The 6569-nt window shown below is 48.1% G+C and overlaps 1 protein-coding gene across 2 annotated transcripts in view; it reads right to left on the bottom strand.

The window, feature by feature from the left end:
* Positions 1–926: 926 nt before the first annotated feature.
* Positions 927–6569, bottom strand: part of snrnp25 (small nuclear ribonucleoprotein 25) — a 33654-nt gene continuing 28011 nt past the window's right edge. For both annotated transcript variants that reach the window (XM_060840906.1, XM_060840905.1), the window contains exon 7: positions 927–2077. The gene's annotated coding sequence lies outside the window, so the exon portion shown is untranslated. The remainder of the gene's footprint in view (positions 2078–6569) is intronic.

Here is a 6569-nt window from a genome sequence, read left to right as displayed (position 1 = left end):
AAATAACTTCATAGCTCTAAGGACCTTATCTTCTCTTGCAGAACATTTACTAGTAAAGATTCATTACCTCCACACTATCGGCATGGGCCTCTGCTTAGCGAAGATGGCATCTGCTTAGTCTCAGCACTGAGTACAACTGACCCTGCTGAGCTCAGGTTGTCTACATTAGCCACACTTCACCCCATGTCCACTACAATCAGAAATAGGATGTAACATAAAGACAGTCATGACTTCTGGGCCTGAGGCTTGTCTGTTACTTTGGAGTCAAGGCATAGTCCACACATCTCCATGAAACATCTGGCTACTAACTCTATACTATTTCTCCCTCCACAGATGTTGACTCACAGCATTTCTAATGTTCTTTGATTTTATTTCATATTTTCAGCACTCACATTAAATTTATTTTGTATCTCGGCGACCCAGAGGAGCAATATTTCAGGAGCATTGGCCTCACATAACTAGCTTTTCATCTCACGGTTTTTGATGATGGAAAACATTGAGGAGCCCAAAAACTATCGTCTGCAACTTAACAAAAGAGGTTAGATATGAGGTGTGAAAGATCCTGAGTTAGCATCCAGTCAAACATTCGGACGCAGCAGCCATTTTTATACTGTCAACAAAGAAATGCTTTGTACGTCTCAATGGAAGTGCTCACTTCATAAAGGCCTAGAATGGCTTAGACATAGCTGGAGTAAGATCCTGCTTCAGATTTATAATACTCAATATTAAAAAAAAGGACTTCCTAATTTTAAAATTACTCACAAAGGAAGTGTTTCAATAAATGTGTATAACGATCGAGACCTCCACAATCACCTGATGAAGGAGCGTCACTCCGAAAGCTAGTGTGCTTCCAATTAAACCTGTTGGACTATAACCTGGTGTTGTGTGATTTTTAACTGTGTATAACGAAGGTTGTGGAAAAAGAAAACCTTTAATGCACAGGTTTTATTTTTAAGAACAGTATCCAAAACATACACTGCTACTTATATGTAGCTGAGTTATTGCATTTACAAAACGGAGGCCAATTTGGCAGTGAGCTGGTGAAAATTTCCCACGCTAAGATAGGAGGAACGCTCTCTTCATTCCAGGCATTATCCGGTCCACAGAATTCTCCACAGGTGGCAAAGTAACCTTGGAATCTCAGATATGATCTCATTAGTCGACGTCTCTCAGTCGGATCTGAGTTCTGGCATCATAGCCGAGTGCTTGCATATATTGTGAGCCCTGTTTAAGTGATTCCAGCAGAGGGGCAGGGGAGGAAGACAGAAATCAAGAATGCCAGCTTCAGCGCGGAGTTTCAGATAACCTGGCTTCCTTCATTTGCCAGAGCACCAGTCAGGAAGAGTCAGGGGTCTAAAGGAAAGTTTAGGATTTTGGGTATAGCTTGTGAACAGCCAGCTGCTCAGCAGGGCAGAAGTGAGCTACCTGTGTTGTGGGGAGATTGACAAGAGCCCCTGAGCAAGCTCTCTCTTGTATGAGAGAACAATGTTGATTCAGATGGGGCATTGAGACCCAGAAATCATCTTTTACACAATGAGTAGTTAATACCTGATTCAAGACACATCAAACAGCCTTACTACTCAGTAATCATCTTGTGGTACCTTATTTGTCAATACTATACCTTCGTAAATACTAATAGATAAAAATCAGAAAGAATATCTGACTTTAAGTAGCTCTGTAGCATTCGAAAATACTTTTATAAGGCTCTTCCAATGTTTCGATACATCCTATTATAATTTTCATTTGCACAATGCTCGTTTTGTACTTAAACAGATTTATGACATTTGGACTTTAATATAACCAACTGGATTGCAAAAATAAGAGTTAATCTCTAAACACATTGAATCATTCAATAAACACTTTATACAACCTAACAGAATACTACATGTCAAATTACAATTTGTGATAATTCTGAAAATGGTTTGTTCCTTATCACTGAAGTTCTAGTGAATGATACAACTCCTGCGCTTCATCTCCTGGTGTGATGAAGAGTTTTCTCAGAAGTAGAGAGGCAGCAACACATAACTCTCTACAAGACAAATCTGCCTTTTGGACACGTGCTAAGATTTACACAAATCTGGAAGAAACAAAAAGCCAAAAATCAGATACGTGAAAATAGTTCACATTTTTCTACTGTAGTATTAAAAAAACAAAAAAAAATGAGTGATGAAATCGTAAAGACCTGAAAATAAGCATTGAGCTGATGCTGAATGCTGCTGAGTTTTAAAGGTATGCTGAGTTCCCATTGATAGTGGTGCAGTGAAAACAATCGCAAAGAAATACACCTTTAAGGTGCAGATCATTCTTAACCATCCCTTACTAAAATCACAGTACTAAATGTACAACACCACACTGCAGTCATGGGTTACTACAGTGATCTTTCACCTGCTTGATGCCACACCATGCTCATTCAAGCACGGTAGCTCAGTGGTTAGCACAGCTGCCTCATAGTACCAGGGTCCCAGGTTCAACTCCATCCTTGGGTGACTGTCTGTGTGGACTTGGAACATTCTCCCTGTGTCTGTGTGGGTTTCCTCCAGGGTGTTCCCTTTTTCCTCCCACAGTCCAAAGATGTGCCCCTTAAGTGGATTGGCCATGGGAAATTGCCCCTAATGTTCAGGGATATGTACGCTCAGTGGGTTAGCCATGGGAAATCCAGGGTTACAGGGATATGGTAGGGGAATGGGTCTGAGTGGGATGATCTTCAGTGTGGACTTGATGGACTGAATGGCCTGGTTCCACACTGCAGGGACTTTATGATTCCATGAAAACACATGCTGTTAATCCAGGTACCTCGGAATATTGGAGACCTCTCACAGCCTGAAAGATGTACATACGAACCTTTCAGATGTCCCGACACACTGTTGGCAAGGTAATTGCCCAGAATGTTGAATCATCTGATGACAATTACCTGGCATTTGGAAACTTCTGGAAAACTCTTCAAGTTTGAGGTAGGGTGGGGATTCACAGAATTTCAGTTTAGTTACATGGACAGTTACCCAGGACAGGCTAAAGGATTAGAACCTGCTCTAATTCCTGGCTAACTATAAACCTGATACCCACCCCCCACACCTACATACACAATACACTCATACACATTATACAGCACAAATCCACACACACACACACACACACACACTCCACAAAACCCCACACACATCACACACCTCAAACCCACACACCCACACCCCACACACACCCCATATTCAAACATTCCACATACCCATACCCAAACACTTCAAACCCACACACACACAACACTCACCCAAACACACCAAATACACCAAACCCAGACACACACCACACACCTCAAACACACATCATAAACCCCTACACACACCACACACACTCATACATCACACACAAACACCCACACACATCACACATCTCAAACCCGCACACCACAAACCTACATGTATCACACACCCCAAAATCACACACACAACCACAAACCACCCCCACACACACAACCCCCACACACCACAAACACACATGCACCACACATCATAAACCCCCACACACACCACATCCATACCCCACACACAAACCACACCTCAAACACACACATTAAGCATCCACACCCCAACACACACACACCACAAACCTACACACACCATACACCACAAACCCACGAGTAAAAAATGAGGTCTGCAGATGCTGGAGATCACAGCTGAAAATGTGTTGCTGGTCAAAGCACAGCAGGCCAGGCAGCATCTCAGGAATAGGGAATTCGACGTTTCGAGCATAAGCCCTTCATCAGGCTTATGCTCGAAACGTCGAATTCCCTATTCCTGAGATGCTGCCTGGCCTGCTGTGCTTTGACCAGCAACACATTTTCAGCTGTGATCTCCAGCATCTGCAGACCTCATTTTTACTCGAAGATATTAACCTACTGCGAATCCTCTTGCAAGGATACCTTCCTTGAAGAAGCTCTCTTCCTCCCTCTACAAGGATTTCAGTGAGTCCCTCTCTCACTGCACCCCCCAGGTCATCTCCTCTGCACAGAAACTCTTCAGCCACGTTCTCAAACAGACTCGTTACCACAGCCACATCTCCTTCCTCAGCACCTGCCTACGGAACCGACTGATCCCACACAGACTCCGAACTACATTCCAACCAACAAAATTTGGACCCAACCAGGACAACCTGTATAATTCCTGATGAAGGGCTTATGCTCGAAACGTCGAATTCCCTATTCCTGAGATGCTGCCTGGCCTGCTGTGCTTTGACCAGCAACACATTTTCAACCACAAACCCACGCACACAAAACCACACACACCACAAACACACATACACCACACTTCATAAACCCCCACACAAACCCCATACCCATACCCCAACACACACCAAAAACTCTCACCACACGCCACAAACGTGCCACAAACCCACATCCACATACACCACAAACCCATACACACCACAAACCCACACACCACAAACCATAAACCCACACACCCATCCAACACACACTCCACACACCCACTACACACCCACACCTCACAAACCACAAATCCACACACATCACAAACCCCCTCACACCACAACGTACACACACAACACAACCCTCCCACACACACACATCACAAACCCCCCCAACACACACCACACATACACAAACCCACCCACACCACAAACCCACGCACACCCCACACTCACCACAAACCACTAACCCCCCACACACACCACAACCCCCCCCCACACCGCACACTCACCCACACACACACCTCACACACACGCACCTGAAACCTCCCCCACACACTCCACACTCACCACAAACCCACACACACGCCACAAAAACACCACAAAGCCCCCCCCGCACACACACACCACAAAACCACCCCCACACTCACACCACAACCCCCCCACACACACCACAAACTCCCCCCATACACACACCCCACAACCTCCCCCCATACACACACACCCCACAACCTCCCCCCATACACACACACCCCACAAACTTCCCCCATACACACACACCCCACAACCTCCCCCCATACACACACACACCACAAACTCCCCCCATACACACACACACCACAAACTCCCCCCATACACACACACACCACAAACACACCCCCACACACACCACAAACGCCCCCACAAACACCCCCACACATACCTCAAACCCACACACACACACACATGCACACCAAACCTACACACACAAATACACACACACACACTACAAACGCACAGCAAACACACCATAAAGCCCCTCACACACACCACAACCCCCCCATATACACCTCAAACCCCACCCACACACATACCACAAACCCATCCCCACACACACAACCCCCCCATATACACCACAAACCCCATCCCGACACACACACCACAACTCCCCCCCACACACCACATACCCACACATACCAAACACACCACAAAACCCCCTACACACACACCAAAACCCCCCCATATACACCACAAACCCCTGCCCAACAGACACACCACAAATCCCCCCCATACACCACATGCTCCCCCACACACACAAGCTCCCCCCAACACACAAGCCCCCCCCACACACAAGCCCCCCCCACACATTCACCACAAACGACACACACCACACAAACTCCCCCCACACACACCCCACAAACTCTCCCCACACAAACACACACCATCTCCCCCCACACACACCATAAACCCTCCCCACACACACAGCACAAACCGCTCCCCACACACACAAAACAAACCCCTCCCCACACACACACATTTCCCCCCCACACACAACACAAACTCCCCCCCACACATATCACAAACTCCCCCCCCCACACATACACCCCCCACACACACGCACACCACAAACCCGCCCCACACACAGCCCACAAACTCCCACACATACACACCACAACCCCTCCTCACACACACAACAAACCCTCCCACACATACCACAAACCCACGCACAGCCCCCACACACACCATAGAAACCCCTCCACACACAAACCCCTTCCCTACACACACACAAGCCTCCCCCCACACACACCACAAATACCACCCCCCACACCCACACACCACAACCCCCCTCACACACACACCACAAACCCCCCCCACACACACACCACAACCCCCCCCCACACACACACCCCACAACCCCCCCACACACACACCCCACAACCCCCCCCACACACACACCACAAATCCCCCCACACACACACCACAACCCCCCCCACACACACACCACAACCCCCCCCACACACACACCACAAACCCCACCCACACACACCACAACCCCCCCACACACCACAACCCCCCCACACACACACCCCACAACCCCCCCCCACACACACACCACAAACCCCCCCACACACACACCACAACCCCCCCCCACACATACCACAAACCCCCCACACACACACACCACAAACCCACCCCCCCACACACACACACACCACAAACCCCCCACACACACACACACCACAAACCCCCCCAACACACACACCACAAACCCCCCACACACACACACCACAAACCCCCCCCACACACACACACCACAACCCCCCCCACACACACACCACAACCCCCCCACACACACCACAACCCCCCCACACACCACAACCCCCCCCCAC

This window comes from Hemiscyllium ocellatum, chromosome 20, assembly GCF_020745735.1.
Source record: "Hemiscyllium ocellatum isolate sHemOce1 chromosome 20, sHemOce1.pat.X.cur, whole genome shotgun sequence".
NCBI classification, from domain to species: domain Eukaryota; kingdom Metazoa; phylum Chordata; class Chondrichthyes; order Orectolobiformes; family Hemiscylliidae; genus Hemiscyllium; species Hemiscyllium ocellatum.
Note: the sequence above shows the minus strand (reverse complement) of the source record. Positions and strands in the feature narration are given on the sequence as shown.